This window comes from Balaenoptera borealis (genome assembly GCF_965194805.1).
Source record: "Balaenoptera borealis genome assembly, chromosome: 5".
NCBI lineage: Eukaryota > Metazoa > Chordata > Mammalia > Artiodactyla > Balaenopteridae > Balaenoptera > Balaenoptera borealis.
Window position 1 is genome coordinate 34,682,147 of NC_138862.1, and position 26,603 is coordinate 34,708,749.

Here is a 26,603-nt window from a genome sequence, read left to right on the forward strand (position 1 = left end):
ATGCCCAGTCTGTTTTATACACTAAGGTTATTGGAATACAACAATTAATAAAATATAGTCCTTTTAGCCCTGCCAAAGACCTTGTGAGATTGGTACTATGGTTTTCACTGTTTATCAATGGGAAACTGTACAATAAAGAGGTTAAATAACCTACTTTTCATCAAACTTGGATCCAATAAGCATGAAATCCAGGAGCTGTGCCCAGGTAGTTTAATTCCAAAGGACCGTCAAAAACAACATTCTACAACCTCCTCCCATTTTATTGATTTATATAATTTCTGGGAGCTTTTCCCTATACTTTTCTGATTCTTTTAGCACTATCTGATCTGTAAATGTTGGAGTTCCTTTAAAATCATTCCTGGATTCTTCTTTTCACCATCTTTGTACATTTTATAGGTGAGCTTATCTCTGATGACTTGCCAATACCACTAGTCTGCCAACCTCTCAATGGCAATATTCTGAAAGACCTTTCTTCTAGACGAACTTAACAGTTTCACCTCACTCTCTCATAGATTCTTAAATGCATATTCAAAGTTTAACTCATGATTCCTACCCGTTGTTCAAACCTGTTTTACCTCTAGTGTTTCCCATCTCAATTACTAGCATCTCCATTCACCGAATTCTCCAGTCAGAAAACTGGGATTCTTACTTTTTTTTTAAATTAATTAATTTATTTATTTTTGGCTGCATTGGGTTTTCATTGCTGCACATGGGCTTTCTGTAGTTGGGGAGAGTGGGGGCTACTCTTTGTTGTGGTGCATGGGCTTCTCATTGCGGTAGCTTCTCTTGTTGTGGAGCACAAGCTCTAGGCACCTGGGCTTCAGTAGTTGTGGCATGCGGGCTCAATACTTGTGGCTCGCGGGCTCTAGGGCTCAGTAGTTGTGGTGCACGGGCTTAGTTGCTCCACGGCATGTGGTATCTTCCCGGGCCAGGGCTCGAACCTGTGTCCCCTGCATTGGCAGGTGGATTCTAAAACACTGCGCCAACAGGGAAGCCCTGGGATCCCTTCTTGACATCTTCTTTCCCCTCTTCTGTTTCATTCAATCTGTTAATAAATTATCTTGATTCTAACCCCCCAAAATTTTAAGTCCTTTTATTCTCTCTATCTTTACTGCCACAATTCTAGACATTATCTCTTTCAAGAACGTACAAATAAAATCACTTATCTATTTTTCATACTTCCACTGTTCCTTTCTGCTAAACCATTTTGTATACAAACACCGTCTCTTGCTTAAAATTGTCTGATAGTTCTCCACTTTCCTTAGTATTACATCTTTTTTTTTTTTATAAATTTATTTATTTATTTATTTTTGGCTGTGTTGGGTCTTTGTTTCTGTGCGAGGGCTTTCTCTAGTTGCAGAGAGCGGGGGCCACTCTTCATCGCGGTGCACGGGCCTCTCACTATCGCAGCCTCTCCCGTTGCGGAGCACAGGCTCCAGACGCGCAGGCTCAGTAGTTGTGGCTCACGGGCTTAGTTGCTCCGCGGCATGTGGGATCTTCCCAGACCAGGGCTCGAACCCGTGTCCCCTGCATTGGCAGGCAGATTCTTAACCACTGCGCCACCAGGGAAACCCAGTATTACATCTTTTTAAATTCCTATTAGGCTTAAAAGTCTTAGAGCTGGCCCCTGCCTACCTCTGTATACTGACCTATCCCCATTCCTTTCACTATACTCCAAATAGACTGACTTAATTTCAGTTCTACAAATATTCCGTTAGTCCATACCTACTGAAGCTGTTACTCCTTGTTTATCTGAGTAACTACCCTTGTGCAAAGAGCTGTAATCCCCAGGATTCTTCTCTGGTGGAAAGGTTGGCCCTGAATTATAAGGAGGAATAACTGGATAAGTAATTTCATGGAGGCAGGCAAGAATAAGCCTTATAAGCATTCTTTATCAAAAAAATAAAACTACTTGCTATTAGCATTCTAATACATAATAAAAGTATAATATCTATAGAGCATAGATACTCTAAATTTTAATTGAAGATTAGCTGTGATTTTGTGAACCTGTGAATAAAATAATAATAAATGATACTGTGTATGTTAAATTTCTTAAATAATATTTCCATCCTATTTTTCTATTTATCAATTTGATCACTTTATAAAAGTAAGAAGAAAAGGTATCTACCTATTCTCTATATAACTTTCTAATTTGATAAATGTTCACTTAAAAAAAATGGGCACATGAGGGAAATATAGATGGAAAATCTGTAATATCTATATAATTCAATAGTTCCATAATTGTTTAATTTAACTACATATATCGGTGATATAATTGTATGTAGAGTATGTTCTAATTTTAAAAGTTTATCTAGATTTTAGTATTAATGGGGAATCATGAGAGATGATTATTTTATCTTTAATATAGGAATATATAATTCATTAAGAATGATAGTTATATCTTTAATAGATGGGATATATCTATAAGACATGAAAGAGAAGCACCTCACAATAAAAATCATAAGCCAAATGCAGGAAAACAAGAAAATTTAAAACAGTTTAAAACAACAAACTTTTTTTTTTTTTTAGTCTCACAGTTTTCATGGGTGAGAAGTCCAGGCATGGCCTAGTTGAGTGACTTTTTCATAAAATTAAAACAGTCTCTAACAAAATTACAATCAAGTTATTGGACTGAGTGACAGTCATCTCAAGTCCTAAGTGGAGAAGGTTCCACTTTCAAGCTTACTTATGTAGCTGTTGGTAAGCTTTAGATATATGTGGTGTTTGACCAGAAATTTTAGTACTTTGTCACATGGTCCTCTCCATAGGGCAGTTGACAACTGGTTGGCCTCAAAGCAAGTGAGGAAGGAAGCAACAGATAAAAAGAGGGTGCCCAACACAGAAGCCACAGTTTATGCAATGCAGTCTCAGAAGTGGCATCCCATGATATCTGCCACACTCTATTCATTAAAAGTTAATTCAGTAATTCCAGTTTATACTCAAGGTGGGGGGATTACACAAGGGCATGGATAACTGAATGTGGATATCTTTGGAGGCTATTTTAGAGGCAGCCTACCACAGACACGGAAGGAGATTGGGAGTTAGTATAACCTTATTTTCTAAAATTTAATAGAATCCAGACAAATACCTAAAAACCCAGCAGATTTTTGTGGTAGGAACAATAAAGACCTCTCAAAAATATCTTCATCCTAATCCACAGAACCTGTGAATGTTACTTTATATGGCAGAGGGGAATTTAAGGTTGCAGATAGAATTAAGTTTGCCAGTCAACTAACCTTAAAATAGGGAGATTATCTTTTATTATCTGGGTGAGTCCAATGTCATCACAAGGGTAGGATCCTAAAAACAGAAGATAGAGGTAGAAGAAAAGAATCAGAGAAAGAGATGTGACAACAGAATCAGGGTCAGAAGATGCTATGTTAAAGAGGAAGCAAACTGGCCACCAGACAAGGAACGTGGATGGACTCTATAGACAGGAAAATGTGAGGAAATGAATTCTCCCCTAAAGTCTCCCTCCAGAAAGGACTGCAGCCTAGTGAATCTAGGCTGATTTTAGCCTAGTGATTTTAGCCTAGTGAATCTTGTGTTGGACTTTTAACCTAAAGAACTATAAGATCCTAAATTTGTGTTGTTTTAAGCCACTAAATTTGTCATAATTTGTTACAGCAGCCATAGAAAACTAATACAACTCGTATCTGGAAATGTACTCTATTTAGTGGGAAAAAATTAAATAAATGTCAAATTAGATTGTATATTTAGAAGATAAGCTATATTAAATGATCATTAAGGTATTTAACAATAAAACTGAAACATTAGGAAACTAGAGAATTACATTTTTTCAATACTCCAGCAAATCATCTTTCAAGACTATGAGATGGATACCCATGTATATAAAATCATAATGTATATATGCTTATATCATGTGTATGTAATGTATATATATACACACACAGTATGTAGCTCGCACACACATACATGCGTGCACAAATGAACTGCATCCAGTTGAAAAACACTGGCTTATATTCGGGAGTGAAACTCCACCTTTAACAAAGTGGAAATATATGTTTAGGCTGTATCAGCACTGTTTAACATCAAAATTAGACAAGGGCCTTTTCAGAGAATTTTCAAGGTTTTTTATTTTAGTATTTTTTTTTTTATAATTCAGAGCTTTTGTTCCTCTTTACATGTTTTCTGAGTGGTTTTATAGTCTAATTGTAATCTTCCAAAATAATCATTACTTTCTCTCTTTTTAAAAATATATGATTCCTACTCTACTTCCTATTTTAGATTGTGGTGATTCTATCCACTCATGCATGTAAGCTTGAAGATAGATCTTCCTAAGCTCTTCCTTCTTCCTATCATTCATGTCAGTAAAGCGTTGTTTATTTTGCAAAAAAATCAACAACTAACTCATCCTTAAATATAGATTTTCCTCTCCATTTTTATTCCCTTATAGTTCAGATCTGTCTCATCACTCTCCTGAGCTACAATCATAAACTCTTAATTTATTGGCTGATCCATGGTATTTTTCCCCATCATGTCTTCTGCTTCCTTGTATCCATTGCCCACATTGCAGTCAAAGTTCTCTCTGTGAAAGATAAATCTGATCAAACCTTAGTACTTCTAAAATCTTTCATGGATTCTTTTAATTATCTGGACCAATACTTGGATCTCATGGACCAACTTATAATATTATGCTATATATGAACGCACAAATTAACTGAGGAACAAACATACAATTTTTAATATATTATTTTGTTGGGTAAAAAGTAAAAACTTCCATTCACTATTGACATCATTTTGTAAAGGAAAGAAATTGTAAAATCAATATATAGGAAAAACAACATCCCATAATATGGAATATTCCCCAAGAGAGGACACAATAAATGTTCATAAATATGTATGATGACAAAAAGAGAGAAAATTGAAAAAATAAGGAAGGAAAGAAGAAAGAAATGAAGGAAGGGACATAAAGAACAAATATAATATGTTAGCATATTGAAAAGGATACATCTGACTACAAAATCAACAAAAAGCAATGTAGATCTCTATTAAAATTTCTTGTTGATGCAATGTGTTTGTGTGATTGGTGGATGATGTGTTTGTATGGGAGATTGACATGGAAATGAATTGTACAGAGCAGAAGAAAATTTCTGAAAACTCCTCTTTCTTAAAATTACAGGTCTCACTGTCAAAAACTTGCTTCTCTCTGGCTTCTCCTCCACTTCCTCTTCCTCTCCTCTAAATAAAGCTGCCTTAGGATCACCCATGTGCTTTATTGTATACATTTAGATTTATTATCTTCCAACTGTTACTGCTTCTCTGATCAGAGAAAAAGAAAGGAGAAAGAAAGAGAGAGACAGAAGGGAAGAAAGGAAGGAAGGAAGGACGGGAGGGAAGGAAGGAGGGAAGGAGGAAGAAAAAAAGAATTTTTGAGAAATCCACACTTGAAGAGGTTTAGGTTCAGGTAAGAGAAGGTGAGACCTAAAGAATCTACACATGAATACTTTTTTTTTTCCATCACAAATTGATAGACATTGTTATGGAGGCGATATTTAAAAGCTCTATTAGAGCGTGTATGTCTAATTTATCTCTCTACTGTTCTGACACTGTCAAAAATTTGGGCCAGACATTATCATGAGCTGCACAGTTCTGGGGTCTGATTCACCAACATGAGCTGTCAGAATTTAAATGAAAGACGGTCAGGACCAAGGATTTTGATCAGCATCAGAGAGCTCACTACCATTTCTATCTGCTTGGAGAGGATGAAAGTACAACTATGGTACTTCTTTTGAAGCTGCATTTGCATATCAAAAATAATTTCATCACTTACACTTATTTGAGGAGACTTCCCTGCAGGGTCAAAGCTTTGGCACAGTCAATAAATCTCTGGAAGGAGATCCAAAATCCTTAGATTCTGCCATCGTTCCCTCTTCAGTCATCTTCACTACAGTCACTCTATTCGACACCACAATCCTCACCACCACTAAATACTGTGCTCTTCATTGTTCCTCAACTTTTGTATTGTGTTTCCTTTGTTTGAAAATCCCTTTTGTATGCTCACCCACATTGTATGGTTATTTTAAATGTAACACTAACCATACTGTAATTTAATTATATATAATTATTCATAGTCTGTCTCCTCCCTGGAGTGTATGTTCTGCTTCTCTAGATCGTGCTTCACCCTCAGTTGTAACATGAAAGAACCCTTGTCATAGCAGAACATCTCAAAATGGGTTTTACCTTCATTTTATTTGAAGACTTTCTAGTAGATTTAGCCTGGTCCCTCATGTTTATATAATGTTGCTATGAAGTACGGGGCCTAAAGCTGTCTGCTATTCTGCATGGCTAATGATTCCTGGTTAGCTGTTCCCCTAGGGAAGTGTAATAATGAATAATGGTGCCCAGAGAGCCTGATTCCTAGTATACGCATTGACATACACATTTTCCATAATCATGTCTAATCACCCACTTAATTAAATAGAAAAACCTTAAACTTTTATTTCTGCAGAGTCCTACAAAATAAAATATCTCTAGATTAACTCTTTGGTCTTTCACATTGCAACCATCACTTTGCTCCATTTCAGAATCAACCTAATCTATTTGGGTTTTATCATTATGGTAGTCTGAAAAATTGCCTCCCAAAAATATCTACATCAAATCCCTGAAATCTCTGTTACTTTACCTTATTTGAAAGAAGGGTCTTTGAGGATGTGATTGAGTCAAGAATTTTGAGATGAGGTTAATCTTTTATAATCCAGATAGCCCTAAATCCAACAACAAATGTCCATATAAGAGAAAGGTTAAGGAAGATTTAAGACAGACAGAAGAGGAGAAGATACAAAGAGGAGGAGATGTGAAAATAAAGGGGCAAGATTGGAGTGATCAGCTACAAGGAATGCCGATAGCCACCAGAGCCTGAAGAGGCGAGGAATAGAATCTCCCCTAAAGCCTCTGGAGGGAGCATGGACTTGCCAGTAATCTGTGATAACTAGTTACAGCAGCCATGGGAAACTTATACACTACTGAAAGATACAACCTACCCCCTACAAACACACATACATTGCCATTGCCACTTTCCTGTTTTGTATTTCATCGTAATATTAATCATTCTAAAATGCTATATATTTGACTTATTTATCTCGTTCATCTCCTCTCAAGTTAGAATGTTGTAAAGTTGTAGGTAAGCATTTTCCTTACAGAAATTCTTTGGTCAAATAATAGTAAAGCCAAACATACCTAAAGACATACTATACTTCCCACGTAATACAAATAAAAGGTAATTATTGTACTTGGTTTTCTCTGATATAAAAGTGAGGTACCACATACTCATTATTAGCCCCTAATCCTATCAAAATTCCATCTTTAAAATAATATAATTAATGTTAGTGAGGGAAAAAAATGAAATAAAACGCAGATTATTCATTTGGTTAGGGGAATAGATAGCTATATGGGAGATCAGAATCTAAAAGTGGTATTTAGAATCCATAAGGTAGTCAGTTTATCACTGTCAAAATTGATTTTTGCATGTAATGGAAAGAAACATAAGTTCTTCTTAACCCTTCTAAATGAGTCAAAAAAACCCACAGAATATATCAGCAAGTATATTGTGCACCAATAAAGACACTGTGGGTTTGAAGGAATTTTATTGATCAATGATAGAAATATACTCTATTTCTGTAAGCCTTTCAATTAAATAATGCGAAATATTTGTGATGTACAATAAAGACATTTAGAAGAATACTTGGCATACTGAAGTTTTATGCATCTATCTGAGAACCCAAGTGTAGATTGTGAAAAGGCTCTATTTATGCTCATTACTAGAGATATAAAATAAAACATTTTTTCCATTTAATAAAATAAATTCAATTTCTTTGGCATTGGAAATAAAAGAAGAACTTAAGAAATGGCAGCAAAGGATATCTATTGGAGGATAATATCAATAGCTAAAATAACTTTGCAATGTTTATTTTATATTAACATAAACTTATATAAGAGAGCCAATAAAAACACAAAAGATATTATTCTATAATTTGTTTTTCTATTTGTTCAAAAATAAGTGCAATGTTCAAGTTCATATTTAAATGATCAATAAGATGTAGATATTTTAAAATAAAATCTCTCTACACATACACATACTCATCTACAGTTAAATAATATTTGAAACACTACTTTGGAAAATGCCTATGTGTGCAAGCAAAATAATTAAGTCAAGATTAAGATTTTAATTTAAATGGTAAATAAATAAAGTATTATAACCAACATGTAACACAAATAATATACATGAAAAGTAATTTGGTACAATACTTTTCCCCAAAGACAAAAGGGTGAAAGCATCTATTTATTTCACTCACTATTAACTCTAGAAACTTTTGAATCTTTATTTAAGCAGGAATAAGTATGAGGTGTAATTGTATACATACACAAACACACACACACACATACACACATACATAAACACACCCCTTTCCAGTTGATATTAAGGCCACTAGAAAAATTTTTGTTATTTTTAATACATTTCTGCCTTTATAGTTCTAAATCTAGAACATTGAATAGAAAATAGTATAATATCACCTGCTACTTTTAAAGAATGATAAGTGAAAATAGAATTCTTGGTAAACTGCAAATTATCATGTTAAAATCCAGCTTCAGTATTATTTTTTATTACAAAGGAAATGTAGATTTATATCCCAAGGTTCACTAAAGCCATCAGACAATTCTTAGACTTTCTAATCAAACCTGATACATTGATAAAACATGTCCCCTCACAAAATAAGAGTTAATACTACAACTTCTCCAATTTTAGATATTTGATTTCATGAATATGTATGGTTCATCAAAACTTCAAAATGTACATTTCAAGGCATTTACCTGAAACTACAGGAACTGATAACATAGGAATATACAATAATACTGATCTTTCTTTAGACATTTGAAAGTATTATAATGTGGTAACAATTTTGGGAATAAATCACGTAGATCTTATGAATAACAAAATGACATACTATTAAGAATAGACACTTACACCAAAATTTCATTAATATAATAGACTTTGTTTAGCTGGCTGTGATAAAACATGTAAATGCAATATTTTTGTTACCTTTTAATATTTAATTGTAGCCAATGTTACTGATCTAAAAAGTCTTGAGTAATAATTATACAACACAAACGTCTTCAGCTGGGACTTTTCTTCTAGAATATAGATTGACATACCTACCATATATTTCCACTAAATTTCAAAAGTCAAGATAAATGAACCAAACATGTCCCCTATAGCTGCAATCTGTTCTTCATTCAGTGTTATTCATCCATATTTATGGATCACATACTATTTGTCAGGTATTATTCTAGGAACTTGTGATACAACAGTGAACAAAACAGATGAAAATTCCTGCCTTCTTGGAATTTACATTCTAGAGATCAATGTACTGCCCAAAACATCCAAATGTCAATCACGATTCTGCTATTCTCTCACTCTAACATCTCATCAAAACCAGGTTCTTTCTATGCTACCATTAAAGAATTCTCTCACATTCATCCAGTACTCTGCATTTGATGCTACCCACGTCTAAGCTAGAATAATTTCTCTCCACAGCTATTGCCATCTTTTCTAACTTTTCTTTCTGCCAGCTCCCTTCCTTCCTTTCATTCATTTTCCACCTATCAAGAGAGATTTTTATAAAACTAAACATGTTGCTCACCTGCATAAAGTTCTTCAGGGTAATGCGAATTCCATTGCTGTCTGAAGAAGGGGGCAGTAGGTCTTTGCTCCTGTGGAAACAACAAGGGGGAAAAAAATCAGTGGATTAAAAATTCGTATGTTATTATGGAATATCAAAGAGTTGTACATTCAAGACACTCTTGAAAAACTGAATGCAGGGAAGAATGAGAAATTCCTCAATGAACAGAGAATGATGTGGTAGCTTTCATACCAAAGATAAGCACCTAGTTTGGGCACCAACACGGATTAGGAGGAATCAGATGAACTTTAAAAGCCCCAAATGCAAAATTAATCATTATTAAAGTCCATATTTTTTCCATTCACTCTTCCACTTCCAGATATTTGCTGAGAGAGAGGCACTTGAGGAAGGTCTGGGAAACAGAGACAATTCATACAACCCCATGTATCATGTGGTGCTTGGATTCCAGGGTAATGCTTGAGTTAAGTATAGTGGTAAACCAGAAGTATCTAAAACTAATTCTGACATCAGAACAATCAGAGCCACACTGGTGGCAACATAAGAAATTGGGTACTGTCTTGACAAACAAACTCAATCTAATTAAAGGTGTGGCCCAACCCCAGCTGAAATTAATTATTGGAAGAATCTGAAAAACAGTCTCTTACCCTAATGCCACATAGAAGAAATGGCTTACACTTTTAGGGTTGAGGGTATTGCGATAATGTTTTGCTTCTGGAGTCACTGTTTTGTTTAGTTTGTTTTTAATCACAATGTCCAGAATACAACTGAAAAGAGATATGAGGTATGCAAGAAAGCAGGAAATTGTATTCATAATTTCAAAAACTCTGATAGAACTGGAGCTATAAGTGAACCACTTATAGGTCATAGAAAAACTTTAATATAGTCATACATATGTTTAAGAAAATACATAATACAATGAGTGAAGGGATTGAAAAAGACAAATGGGACCTCTAAGGAGAAAAAATAAATTCTAGCACCAAAAAAAAATTCTGAATCATCAAATATTTTCGATTGGCACTTCAGAAGGATACCTAAACATGCAGACAGTGCTAGGAAAGAAACATATTTTTAGATGATTAGTTATCAAGTTTTCATGCTTAAGGGAGAGAAAAAGATGAAGTTAAAAATCAAAGTAAATAAAAGTAAATAAAATTATGGAAGTAAAACTATAAAACAACGAAGTAACAGTCAAACAATGGAGAAAACCGAAAAACAAAAAAGTTGATTTTTAAAAGGTTTTAAAACTACTAAGATTCTAGGAAGGCTGGTGAAGTAACAAAAGAGAAAACAGAAACTATCAATAAATAAATGTCAGAAACTATCAACATCATGGGCACATTATTACAGATCTTACAGACCATAATAGGATAATGATGGAATATTATAAACAATTTTAGGTCAATAGATTTAATAACTTAAATAAAATGGACAAATTCTTATAAAAATAAAATTCGAAAAAAACTTGACCTCAATAAGGAGCCCGTGAGAGGAACAATAAATCAGAAATGACAGCAGAGTTCTGGTTGCAGTCTTTTTTCAGAGACAGAAGGACTCAGGCACAGTGGACCATGCTTGGAAAATGGACAGGTTTCAGGAACCATGTCCCCTTCTCATCACAGTGTTGGCTTGTTAAGTTTTTGCAGATATAAAGTCTAAATGAAAAAGAATGGCTGTCTTTTGCTCTTACATGACATAATCTGTGCAGAGCACTTGCATTTCTGTGGACATCAAAACTGAGAAACATTCCATCCACAAAAGCTGAGCCAGAAGGTCTGTTTTAATTGCTGAAACTTTATTAAAGCATTCAAAAAAAAAAAAAATCTGAGACAAGATCTTAATATCTTTTGTCTTTTTAAGAAGTTAAATATATCATTACAATGAAAAGCCTCCCCAAAAAGAAGGCTGCAAACCCAGATGACTTTAATCCTAAATTTTATCCAATATTTAAGAAAAAAAATAAACCCTTCATAACCTGTTTCATGAGGGCAGAATTACCTTGATATCACAACTTAACAAAGATAATACAAGAAAATATGGCAGGACATCAATAAGATGGAACAAAAGGAGGTCCAATGATCATAGCCCCTTCAGCAAAAGCAATTTGGCAGCAATCCACAGACAAAAGTGCTTTTTGTGGTGCTTTGGGATACAGGTAGGATATTGTGAAACCCAGGTGTAGCCCATGACCAAGTAGGGTGGTATTGAGAAGGCAGGTCTATGCCAATGTGACAGACTCACTGATTATGTTCCCCAACAGGCCCAGAAACAGCTCTGTCCTACTGTTGGCTACAAACCCATTTGGCCTTGGTCCTGCCACCAGCACCATTGGCTGAAAGACCCATCAAGAGTCATTCCTGCCTGGGCCCCAAGGTCGCAGATCCTCTGATTTTGGTCTCAGCTGTGAACCCTGAAGCAGAGACTTGGTACCAGCACCTCTCAGCTGTGATCCAGGACCAATCCTACCCACCCAAGGAATTGAACAGTGACCTGTCAAAGCCTTTCCAGGGACTCAGAGGGAGTCACACCCATCCACATACCAGGTAACAGGCCATCACCCGAGATCCTGAAGCAAACCTTTATCTCAGTGCCAGCCCTACTGACCAAGATCCTGAAGGCAGCTTTATTCACTAGAGGACCAAACAAAATCCACATCCACCTGAGCCCCCAATAACAGGCCAGGCAACCACGGACTACACTGCAGACCCTGCAGCAGCCATGTGGCTGGACTCAAAAGTTTATAGCGATAAATACCTATGTTTAGAAAAAAGAAAGATCACAAATAAACAACCTGATTCGGCATGTAAAGGAATGAGTAAAGGAAGAACAAACTAAGCCCGAAGTTAACAAAATGAAGGAAATAATAAGACTAGAGCAGAAATGAATAAAACAGAAACTAAAATGACAATAGAAAAGATCAACAAAACTAACAGTTTGTTGTTTGAAAATATTAACAAAATTGACAAAACTTTAGCTAGACTAACCAAGAAAAAAGAGAGAAAACACAAATATGTACTTATGTACTTATTGCCATTATTTAAATTATTTCCTGGTTGTTTTTGTTGTTCCTCTCTGTTCCTCCCTTCTTCTGTCTCTTCTTTTGTCATTTGACTGTTTTTAAGTGTTATGTTTAGATTCTTTCCTCATTTTCTTTTATTATTTTCCATACTTTCTTTGTGGTTACCATGAAGTTTGCGTATACCCTCCTGTGTACATAACTGTCTCTTGTAAGTTGATAGTAACTTAATTTTGAACACATTCCAAAGCTTTATATTTTTCTCCCTCCCCACACCATGTATCCCTTAACTAATTATTGTTTTTTTGATTAATTTTACTACCTTCTCTTTTACCCTTTATACTTACTTTATGTTATTGATCCACTACCTGTATTATTTATTTATGTTTTCCAGTGAGATTATTACTTTCATATGTTTTCTTATTATCAATCAGTGCTTTTTCTTTTTAGCTTAGAGAATTTCCCTTAACATTTCTTGTAAGGCCAGTTTAGTGCTGATGAACTCCTTTAGCTTTTGCTTATCTGGAAAAATTTTAATCTCTTCTTCAATTCTGAATGCTAACTTTTCCAGGTAGAGAATTCTTGGTTGGCAGTTTTTTCCTTTTAGCACTTTGAATATGTTATGCTGCTCCCTTCTGGCCTGTGAAGTTTCTGCTAAAAAATCTGCTGATGACCCTATGGGGCTTCCCTTATACATAATTAAGTTGTTTTTTCTATTGCTGCTTTTAAGTTGCTCTTTTTATCCTTAACTTTTACCATCTTAATTTTAATGTGTCTTGCTGTGTTTCTCTTTGGGTTCATCTTATTTGGAACTCGACGGGCTTCCTGGATCTGGATGTTTGATCCTTCTTCAGATTATGGAAGTTTTAAGCCATTATTTCTTAAAATAATTTTTCTGCCCCTTTCTCTCTCTCTTGTCTTTCTGGGACCCCTATAATGCTAATGTTATTCTACCTGATGTTGTCCCAGAGGTCCCTTATGTTTTTCTCACTTCTTTTAATCCTTTTTTTTTTTCATTTTGCTGCTTTGTCTGGGTGTTTTCTAATTGATTTGTCTTTCAACTTGCTGATTCGTGCTTCTATTTCATCCATCCTGCTGTGAAACCCCTATTGTGCATTTTTTAGTTCAGTTATAACTTCTGTTTGGTACCTTCTTATATTTTCTCTTTGTTGAAGTTCTCACTGTGCTCATCCATTCCTCTCTCAAGAGCAGTGAGCATTTTTATGACCATAACTTTTGAACTCTTTATCAGGTAGGTCGCTTATCTTTGTTTCATTATGGTCTTCTTCTGATTTGCCTTGTTTTTTGTGTTGTAACATATTCCTCTGTCTCCTCATTTTACCTGTCTGTGTTTATCCATTTGTGTTAGGCAAAATGCCTACTTTGCTCAACCTTGAAGGGGTGGTCTAGTGTAGAAAGTGTTCCTTGTGGCCCAGTAGTGCAACCTCCCTTGGCCACCAGAGCCAGGCACTCTATGAGCATCCTTCATGTGGGCTGTGTGCTCTCAATGGCTTCTGTGTATGTGTGGGGGGGGTTGGGGGTGGGAGACAGGGCTCATGGTGCTCACCCATCCCAGCTATAGTTCAGTCTCTGTGCAAGTTGGGTGAGGCTCGGGGTGCTTGCCTGGCCCAGTTGTGACTCAGCTGCTACACTAGGAGGATGGAGCTTGGGGAGCTATCCTGGCCTGGTTGCAGCTTGGGTGCTACGCAGGGTAGACAAGAAGGCAGAGCCTTGCCCTGTTACTCCACTCTCCAGTGCTATCAGGCTAGAGAGAGGGCACCAAAAATGGTACCTGTCAGCCCCATCACCAGCAAGTTAGGATGAGATTGCAAACATGGTGTCCACCAGCTCTCCTGTCCCCAGAGAGAGTCCCTACAGATTTTTGCCTCTCTGGAAACTGCTTTAAAATTAGTAAGTAGGTGTCCTTCACTTATGGTCTAGGTGTTTTTCAATTTGTTGCTTTTGCACTGGATCTACTCATGAGCAAGTAGGTTTGCTCATGAGCCCTTTAAGAGCAAGTTTTCTATTCCTTACAGTTCTATGATTCTCCTGATTTTAATCCCTGTTGATTTTCAAAACCAGAGGCTTGGGGAGCTTGTCTCCAATGCCAGACCCCAGGGTCAGGGCGCCTGATGTGGGGTACAATCCCTTCACTTTTTGAGGCAGAGTTCTGTATTTTGGGGGTTTCTCCCAATTGAGGTGGGGTGCTAGGTGAGGGGTGTCTCTGCCTCTCCTACCCTTCTCTATGTGTCCCTTTTGTCTTTTGTTGTGGAAGCACTGTTTGAGCCCAGATGAGTTTAACTTAATGGTATACAAGGAAAACAAACAAAAATGTATTCTTTCAGCTGTCCTCTTAATTACAATCTGCATATTCATTCTTTGTTCTTCTCTGCCTACCTATGAAATTTCAGACAAGACTCACTTTTCCTGGATACATTAAGTTTTTTTTTTAATTTCTTGTCACTTTCATTCATAACAACAGTATAAATTAAATGATAAAATTTAATTTTTATCAATTTTAAATTTTTATAATTAATTAAAATTATAGTTTATTATAATTAATTTATCATTTATTAATTTCCAGCCAATTTAAAGCTTCTCTCCCATTCATCCCTTTACTGCTTTCAACACAGAAGTCAGGACTGGGTAGAGTGTTAAGGCTGTTTTCCTTTTCGCCATACATTGTTTTCTACTTCCCATCCACCTCACACTAGGATGCCTAGAGATCCTCAAGCATTGGATTAGGGTCAAAAAGAAGAGGTAAAGTTTATCTGGCATGTATGGAATTGGTACTAGTTCCCTCTGAAATTGACACATTACCCAGTGCTAATTCTTTCCCTCCTATTTTGTGAACAAGGCTAATGGAAACTAACAAATGATGGGACAGTACCTCGGGTCTGGCAAAAATGGAAGCTGTTACCACCCCTAAGCCTGAACAGAAAAATAAATGTTTACCAGAGCCAGAGAAAGAATTATAACTATAGGAAAGAGAACTGTTAACAGGAGTTGTGATCAACAGTAGAGAAATCCAACCGCTAGATTAGTGGCAAGGTTGAAAGGGAACCAGGGGAATCAACACCTTAAAATCACTTGACTGTTACCCTCTGATCTCCTGCCAGCAACTCTAATTAACTTAATCCAATCAGAAGCCAGAGGGCAAAAAAACAGCTAGTGGATTCAATCTCTCAGGGCACATAGGAAGGTGAAGAATCATGAGAAGTTGGTCTGAAAGGGCAAAAGACAAAAATCCAGCATATCTCTTCAGACCAATGAATCTAGCACAAGATGATGCAATAAGCATAAAAAAAAAAATCCAACAGAAACAAAAAAGTATTAGAACTATTAGGAGAGTTCAGCAAGCTATCTGGATACATAATCTACTTAAAATCAATCTACTTAAAAATCAATTTTTCTTATGAGCAATAGCCAACTAGAAAATATAATAGAAAATAAGGCATCAGTCTCATTATTAACAAAATGATTACATATTTAGGAATCAGTTCAGTCAAAAAATGCATACGGGGCTTCCCTGGTGGCGCAGTGGTTGAGAATCTGCCTGTTAAAGCAGGGGACACGGGTTCGCACCCTGGTCTGGGAAGATCCTATATGCCGCGGGGCAACTGGGCCCGTGAGCCACAACTACTGAGCCTGCGTGTCTGGAGCCTGTGCTCCGCAACAGGAGAGGCCACGATAGTGAGAGGCCCGCACACTGCCATGAAGAGTGGCCCCCGCTTGCCGCAACTAGAGAAAGCCCTAGCACAGAAACGAAGACCCAACATAGCAATCAATCAATCAATAAATCTTAAAAAAAAAAAAATGCATACGAACTTTCTGGAGAAAATATATATGTTCTCTTGAAAGACACAAGATGGAATTTAAATATGTGAAAAAATATCCTATGCATATATGGAAGCATTTAACTTTCTCTCCAAACCTACAAATTCAATAATATTCTAATTCAAGTTGAAATATGTCTTTAAAACTCAATAAACTAATTCTAATATTCATATTGAATATAAATGTTCACATATATTGTACATTAGGTAATTTTGATAAGGAACAAAGATATGTGACTTATCCAACCAGTCAGAATACACAGGAAGGAAGCTTAGGCCAAGCATGATATAGTACCAGTAAGGAATAGGTAAATAAATAAATGGGATAAAAAGAGAATGTATATATGGGTATCTGATACACAATAAGATGCCACCACAATCAAAAGAATTAATATTGTTAAAATGTCCATACTACCCAAAGCCATCTATAGAGTCAATGAAACCCCTATTAAAACTTCATTGAAATTTTTCACAGAAATAGGAAAAAAAATACTAATTTGTATGGAACCGCAACAGACCCCAAATAGCCAAAGCAATCCTGAGAAAGAGGAACAAAGCTGAAGATATCACACATTCAGATTTCAAGCTATATTATAAAGCTATAGTAATCAAAACAGTATGATACTGGCATTAAAAACAGACACATAGACCAACAGAATAGAATAAGAAACCCAGAAATAAACCCACACATATGCGATCAACTAATATTTGATAAAAGAGCCAAGAAAACCCAATGAGGAAAAGGGAGTCTTTAATAAATGATGTTGGGAAAACTGGATATCCAAATGCAAAATAATGAAATTGGACCCCTATCTTACACCATTCATAAAAATAACTTGAAATAGATTAAAGACTTAACTATAAAACCTGAAACTGTAAAACTCCCAGAGGAAAATATAGGGAAAAAGCTACTTGACATTGGTCGTGGCAATGATTATTTGCACATAATAACAAAAGCACAAGCAACAAAAGTAAAAATCAACCAATGGGACTATATCAAATTTAAAAGCTTCTGCACAACAAAAGAAACAATCAACAGAATGAAGAGGCAACTGACAAAATAGGGAAAAATATTTGCAAACCATCTATCACTTAAGTGGTTAATATCCAAAATATATATGGAACTCATACAATTTAATAGCAAAAAGCAAATAATCTGATTAAAAAATGGACAGTGGGTCTGAATAGATATTTTCTAAAGAAGACATGCAAATGGCCAGCAAGAACATAAAAAGGTATTCAACATCACTAATCATCAGAGAAATATAAATGAAAAGCACAGTGAAATATCACCTCATACCTGTTAGACTGGCTATTATCAAAAAATAAGAAATAACAATAGATGGAGAGGGTTTAGAGAAAAGGAAACCCTTGTGTACCGTTGGTGGGAATGTAAATTAGTGCAACCACTATGGAAAGCAGTATGGAGGTTTCTTATGAAACTAAAAGTAGAACTACATATGATCCAGCAATCCCACTTCTGGGTATATATCTGAAGGAAATAAAATCACTGTCTCAAAGAGACATATGCATTCCCATATTTATTGCAGCATTATTCACAATAGCCAAGAGATGGAAACAACTTAAATGTCTATCAGAAGATAAAATGGAATATTATTTGGCCATAAAAAAGAAGGAAATTCTGCCATCTGCAACAACGTGGACTGACTTTGAAGCCATTATGCTAAGGGAAATAAATCAGACAGAGAAAGACAAATATTGTATGATCTCACTTATATGTGGAATAAACAAACACACAAACAAACTCATAGACACAGAGCATAGAATGGTGGTTGCCAGGAGCTGGGGATTGGTCTAAGGGCACAAATTCCCAGTTATAAGATAAATAACTTCTGGGGATCTAATACACAGCATGGTGACTATAGTTAACAGTATTGTATTATATATTTGGAAGTTGCTAAGAGAGTAGATCTTAAATATTCTCACCACACACACAGACACACACACACACACACACACACACAGAGTAATGTGAGGTGATGAATGTGTTAACTAACCTTATTCTGGTAATCATTTTCAATATATGTCAACTAAAAAAATGCATTCAGTGTCTTACAGCAGATTATAGCCCAGAAGACAGCCTCTCAGATAACTGAGGAACTGCTCCAAAGAGGTAGCAGAGAAGCTAGTGTATATATATATGAATTTTTGTGGCTGGGAAATATATGTAGTCAAGCATACATCTTGCTAAAAGGATTACTGCTAATCACAAACAAACAAATAAATAAAACAAACAAAAAACCCCCAGATATCATAAGTTAAAGATTATAGTGCTTATCTATGTATGGGAAGATGCAAGAATCTGCGGTCTTTGAAAATCTTCCTTAGATATACATCTTAACTCTCTAGGGGCCTGTATATCCAACACCCAGAACGCTCATCCTGAATTCCTTTCAGGATGTACTTGTAGATAAGTGATTGCAGCGGCTAATGATTTGATCCTTGTAGAACTGGAATGGTGGGCAACATTCTTTGTTTACATATATATGTATATCAAATTATCATGTTATCTTACATTTATACAATGCTACATGTCAATTATATCTCAACAAGGTGGGGGAAAAGGACAAGTCATGGGGAAAGGACAGATATTTTTCATGATATTATATGGAAAATTGTCTCACTATATAGAGAAAATTAAATCTGGATTTCTACTTTACACAATAGATAAAAGACCCAATTAGAGACCAGATTAAAGGCCCAATTATAGAAAGGTAAATATAAAGTTAAATTATCAACTAAAGAAGATATTTGTGATATAGCTGTATGGAAATAAATATTTTAAAAATCTAAAAAGCAAAAAATCATAAATTAAAAACAAATGGATTTGACCTCATCAAAATTAAGGACAATTTAATAGACAGGGCAGATTGGAAGAATATATTTGCAACATCTAAAGCTGATAAATGATTTAAAAAGGATATATAAGAGTGTATTGTGATTTATAGAAAAATATATATTTGGTCATTTAGAAGGCCCAATATATATTTCTTGTCCACAGTTCCTGGTTCACAGCTCCCAAAACCCTTGGAATTTCCTGAGTGATAAGAGCAATGGGATAATATTTGGTCTCTTGTCCTCAATTCCCGTAAAGGCTTCAGAGGAGGTGACTTTTGGGTCCCACCCAAGGATGGGGGCTGGTTGCCAGGAGAACCATGTGATTAGAGGGTTAGAACTTTCAGTCCCACCCCCTGAATTCTGGGAAGGGGATAAGGGCTGGAGATTGAATCAATCACCAATGGCCAATGGTTCAGTCAATCATACTATGAAGCCTTCATAAAGAGCCTAAAGGACAGCTTTTTATTACTTTTCAGAGAGCTTCCATACCGGGGAACAAGAATGTATCTGTGTGCCACTGTGCCACTAGCCCCTTGCTCCACAAGGACAGAAGCCCCTTTGTTCAGGACTTCATCTGTCTGTTGATAGGTATTGATACCATTGACATCTTTTATAATAAATCAGTAATCTAGTGAGTAAATGGGTTTTCCTGAGTTCTATGAGCCATTCTAGCAAATTAACTGAACCTGAAGAGAGATTGGTGGTGTAAGCAGATAGGGTAGGGGGTCCCTGGAGAAAGAGAAACAGGCATGGCTTTCTTGACATAGGAGAAGCCATCTTTGGCATAAATCATTTTATGATCTAAGCCGGGCCACAGTGCTTGCCCTTGAACAGGTCTCAGTAACTCATGATCTTCAGGGAACAAAGGAATGCAGGATCAAAGGAAAAGCAGTTAAGAAACAATAGTTCCTCCTCAAGGGATATACATAACAATGTAATACATATCTTTGAGTTCTGCAGGAACTAAGACCCCTGGAGATTGGTAACTACATGCTGACCCCAGACTGGAACCTGTGGAATGATGATGTCGACCTTTTCTGACTCGCATAATTTCAGTCAACTAAAGCTTAGACTCTGTCAATCTTTACCCCATTTCTATGTGGAATTCTCCTCTGCTCAAGCCCCCTCATGAATATGCATACACTGCCCAAGCCTCTTCATGAATATGCATGTATGCTTAGCTTAAAACTTCCCCAATTTTGCTGTTCAGAGAGACATTGCTTTGGAAAAGATTCCTGGTGTTCTTCCTACTTGCTGCAAGTAATAAATCCTTCCTGCTCCTGTTCTTTGGCTTGGTTGTATCCTTTGGCTCAACCTTCACCTAGAGGCAAACACAGTTTTCAGGTAATAGTGGGAACCTCTGATTTACCACCAGTTGGTCAGAAGTACAGATAACAACGTGGACTTGCAATTGGCATCCTGAGTTGGAGGGGGTTGTGGGAATCTCCAATTTGTAGCTGGTTGGTCAGAAGCATAGGTAACAACCTGGGCTTGTCACTGGTGTCTTAAGTAGAGAGCTGACCTGTAGGACTGAACCTGCAGAATCTGTTTCTATCTCTAGATAGACTGTATCAGAATTGAGTTGAATTCTTGGATACCCTACTGGCATCTGAGAATTTCTTGTTGGTGTGGGGAAGCCTCCACTTACAGTTTGCAATTGGGTCCAGGAACTTTTGGAACAAGTAACTGCAAATCTCCAAGAAAAAGATAGAAACCTTGATAGAAAAACGAACTAAAGATTTGAAAAGGCAATTCACAGAGGAATCTAAACGTATGGCAAGTATATGTAGAGTTGTTCAAGCTTACTCTTCATCAAATTATTGCAATTTTAACAATGAGATATAACTTTATATTCATCAGAATGTTTAAAATCAGAACATGGGAACATTCCAATTATTGGCAAGAATGTAGGTAGACAGAAATTTTCGTGCCGTGCTAGCAGTGTATACTGCAACAGCTATTCTGGAAAGCCATCTGGCAATATTTAGCAAAATTATGTATGCGTGTTTCCTATGACACAGAAATCTCAGTCGTAGTATATATTCCAGAAAATACTTGCACAAATCAGTATGATGATATTTATAGAAAACTTATCTTAGCATTTTTTATGGTATAGAAAATATAGGCATCCTAGGTATCCATCACCAGGGAATTGGTCAGTAAAATGTGATGGATATGGACCATAAGGCAGCAGTAGAATGCAGTGTGCCACATGTACATGTAGCAATATAGACAGCCTCAAAACAGAGCATTGCCCAAGGAGAGAAATTGATCAAGTTCACCACATACACATATACACATGTGTGCGCACACACAAATACACACAAAATAGTAGTTATTTATTCCATCATTTAAATGAGTTGGAATGATATGATTTTAGGCCAGATATGTATGTTTAACGGTAAAAAAATCTATGGAAGACTTAATCAACTGTGTGTGTATACATATATATGTATGTGTATGAAACATATACTTTTAATAGGCATAGTTAAGGTTATCATCTGTCTTAGTTGAGGCTCCTATAACAAAGTACTATAGAATAGGAGGTTTATAAACAGCAGAAATTTATTTCTCAGAGTTTTGAAGGCTGAAAGTCCACGATGAGGTTGCTGGTATGGTAAGGTTCTGGTGAGAACCCTCTCAGATTACGAACTGCCAACCTCTCTTTGTGATTTCACATGGTGAAAAGAGAGTGAGAGAGCTCTCTGGGATCCTTTTATAAGGGCATTAATCCCATTCATGAGGGCTCCACCCTCATGACCTCCCAAAGACCCCAGCTCCTAATACTATCATATGGGGAGTTAGGGTTTCAACACATGAATTTGGAGGGGACACAAACGTTCATTCTTATTGCATCATCACAATATATAAGAAATTTAAACATCTTCATCCCCATAATTCAATTATAAAATGATGGTATTTAAATTTTCTGATATTCAAAGTATTTAGAAAGGGAAGCTTGGAATATTGCCTTAATTACAATTATAGTGATTCAATGGTTCTGATATTTATTTTGCGAGAACTGTTGAAAAAATGCATAGAACTGCTTTGTAGTCAAGTGGTGATAGCATCAATTATCCTTCATATGATTTAAATAGTTTTCTGAGCTTGCTGTGAATTTGCAGATTAAAGCTGGAGTCAGAAGAGTGTTCTGAGAACACATAAGGGACAATAAAATGAATTTTGCCCTTAAAATTTTTGATGGAAAAGAAAAGAAAATTTAATCAGCCACCTTACATTTACATTATTGATTACCAGCCGGATTTTAACTGTCCTAGGTAAATGTCAGGAATGTTAATTAGATTATTTCAAAATTTATGTGAAAATTAACAGCAGAGTTTATTGCATATAAAATGCAAAGTCATAAGAAAGGAGTTTTATTCTTTTAAGTCTTTTCTTTCTTCACAAGGCTGCTTTCCTTTCCTATATCTTTCATATCCGTAGGATGGGGATCAAACTGTGCACAGCTCAGAATATAGATTGGTGCTAGGATGTTCTGTAAGTTTAAGTATGCAGACTGTGTGATTCTTATCCCTGATATACCAAGAGACTGCATACCCATGTGGAAAGATTAATTATGGCTCACATCAATTTTGGCCTCTAGATGTCATGTAAAGAACATAACATGAGAGAGGAAGCTGCAGAATTTTGATTACGGCTATCTGAAAAACTGTATGAGTGGGAGTGGGAGGAAGAAAAAAGGGGCTCTTGTATTCTTTTACATAGAATACATTCTTGCATTCTTTTAGTAGGCAGGCAAAGGCAGATAGGCTTAAAACATCTCAGAAGTGCTGTTAGGAAATGCTCACCTCACTTCAATTAGTTCACTCTTCGGATTAAAAGAAGAGAGATGAGGACTTGTAAGAGGTGTGTTCCTATGACCAATCTTTAAGACTGATACTGTTGAAGCATTCAGAATATTCAAAACAATGCAGCAATTAATACTCTACTGCATATCTAAGAGAAAAATCAGAAAGAAAAAAGAACTAAGATTTCTGGGCATTTTAATGATCTTTCCTTGAAAACAGAATAAACAGGAGAGAAGCAGATTTGGATGAACCGTAATTAAATTATTATATATATTTAATTACAGTGTTTTAGTGTGAGACCAGACAAATGATATAGGCTGTAATTTTTGTGCAAGCTGTTTCACAGCAGGAAAATAAAATGGGTTTCAGCCTGTTTTGCAAAACCGAGCAAAAAGGGGACTAGATGAATCACAGAAAAAATCCATCAGAAATACAGAAATTGTATAACATGGATTAGAAAAGGAGACCATATCTGTCCATCCTTATGTTTCTTAGAGTCTTCAGTTAATTCATCGCAGGGTAGCTCCCTGGATATTTAAGGACAATGGGAAATGTCCACAAGCCCTTTTCTTCTTTCCATTTGTAGCTCTACAGTGCAGTGGGCTGCAAACAACAAGCTATTTAAATGCCTCCCAAGCTGCGAGTAGGCAAGCTTGCTGTAAGATGAGCAAGGAAACACAAAGCAGACAGACAGTGAGGACAGGGAAATCATGCAGAAGAACCAAAAGGAAGGAAGAGGAGCAGAATGTAAGAAAATGAGAGTCTGCTTAAACCGATGTATGGTAATAAGCTCAGACACTGGAAAAACTTCACAGTCGAAAGTGAAACAGCACATCTGATTTCAGAGGCAGAACAGTGGAATAATGAATAGTGTTGAACCATTTGGTCTTTAAAACTAGGTTCAGATTTATCCCCAGGAAAACTCCAGTGATTGAAAAAGTACTAGATTCCCCTTGAGTTGCTAAAGTTGAATTTCTTCTTTTTCCATGGAGCTGCCAAAATAGATAAAAGGCTCAGAGTAATTGCTGGACTTGGTCTCATAGTTATAGGTCTTGTTTGTGCATCTGAATTAAGTAACTTTTAACCAAAGAAAGTTTTCACTGCATGCACAAGAAAGAGCATTATTATTATTTATAAAATTAAATTATACCTTTGCTCTGAAAGAAAAGCCACAGTATTTTCAAATCATCATAATATTAATCTCAAGCATTTTTAAAGCATATGCCAACCAATCTTGACTATCTCTTTAACTGCTCATTATTTGGAAGCTTCTCTACAGTAGAAACAATATTAAAAGAGATTACTAGGCCCAAATTAGAGAATTATTAGCAGCTGACACCTGCATGCCTGTAGTTCAAAGGCAAATAGAGGGAAGTTTCTCTTTGTAAATGGCACGTCACCCGGCTCATGAACAAAATTCCTCAAGATATCAGTCAAGTGTATATGAAAGCATGGACACAAAAGATAAAACTCACAATAGCATACACCATAATTCTTGGTCAATTTCTAGAATCTGTAGGAATTTGCACTAACCAAGGGTTTGTTGGAACTGACTTAGTGTGTCCATTTAGTGTGTATATCTGTGGGCTCTCCAGTCTCAGCCACCAAGAGTCTTGCCTAATTGGAAGTAGAAGGAGGACTGTCTATATTCCTGACGTCACTGGATCAGCAACTCAAGTCCCATATCAATGAATTGGGAAATTGGACACATGGCCCCCATCTCCTTACAGAATATTTTTGTGCTTCTATCAAGACTCCTCCACTTGTATGCCCCTCAACTTTCTCTGTCTCACCACCAATATTTGCATTAGACGACTGGGTCCATTCTCATTCTGTCCTTTGTTCTCATTTGTCATTCACCACAATAAGCACAGAATTACCATGTAAAACCTCATGACAAGTCTCCTATCCCAAGCACTGAGAACCACTGAGAAACAAAGGAAAACTAAATAGGAAAAAGAGAGACAGAGACAGACACAGAGAGAGAGAGAATGAGAGAGGAGCACTACCTAAAAGTAAGCAGATAGAAGGTCAAGAGATGCATTTGGAGTCCTTGGCATTCAAAGGACAGAGGGACAGAGGAAGTGTTTGAGGAACAGAATAACAAGAAAGACTTAGGGACAATAAATCAAAATAGGCTCTCTTTTCCCATCTTCATGTTCTATTTCAATCTGCACTCGCTTGGGGATAAATAAGCCATTTTCGGTTCTCTGTACTTAATTTTGTGTTCAGTGGAGTATGTAAGCATGCTTCTTAACTCTTATAAGTAATAGTGCATGCACTGCATACTCGGAGAGAAGTGACTTAAAGGAATGAAAGGGAAACTGTACAGGTTTTTTAATCAGTAATTTTGTTTTTCCAATTTTTTAAGTCATAAGTCAAATCCTAGAGAGAAATTTTGTAATATCTGATGATAACTATAGATACCCTAAAATCATTGCAAACTCAGTAATTTTTCTCACATTGCATAATGAATATCCAAAAATAATTTATCACTCTTAGAATTGTCGGGGCTTCCCTGGTGGCGCAGTGGTTGAGAATCTGCCTGCCAATGCAGGGGACACGGGTTCGAGCCCTGGTCTGGGAAGATCCCACACGCCGCGGAGCAGCTAGGCCCATGAGCCACAATTACTGAGCCTGCGCGTCTGGAGCCTGTGCTCCGCAACAAGAGAGGCTGCGATAGTGAGAGGCCCGCGCACCGTGATGAAGAGTGGCCCCCGCTTGCCACAACTAGAGAAAGCCCTCGCACAGAAACGAAGACCCGACACAGCCATAAATAAAAATAAATAAATTAATTAATTAAAAGAATGAAAAAAAAAAGAATTGTCAACTGTGGCAAAAATTTTCTTCTTTCTAAATTCTTAAAGCCAAGAATTGTAGTCTCTAACAGTATATATTTTTTTTACCATAGCACTATAATGTGCTGCTCAATAATTACTGATTTATTTTTTCTTAACTAAGAAATGAGAGGAAAAGAAGACTTTCATAATGTTAAGCCTAGCTATTAGAAAAAGAAACTTTTTTTTTCCTTAACAATAGGTTAGTCAGTCATGCTTACACCATAGTTTACAGACACTCCTCCAATTCTTACACCAAAAAAGTTCAAGAAATCATTGCAACACAGGTCTGGAAAGGACTCCAAATGACAAGTTCTTCCCCCTTCACAGTTGATACATTCCAAAAATAAATAAATTAGGGCTCGTCTTCCCTCCTCATGTCCTCCCTGGGCAGGGCCATAACAATAATTTTTACCTAATAGGCATTGTAATTCTGAGTTTATCATCATTATACATGATTATGTATACACAAACTCAATGTTGTTTTTTTAAGTATTAACCAGTCTGAAGAAGGTTTCTTCAAAATACATCTTTACTCATCTTTCTAAAGAATATTTTCTAGACCTCGTGTAGAGCTCAACATACTC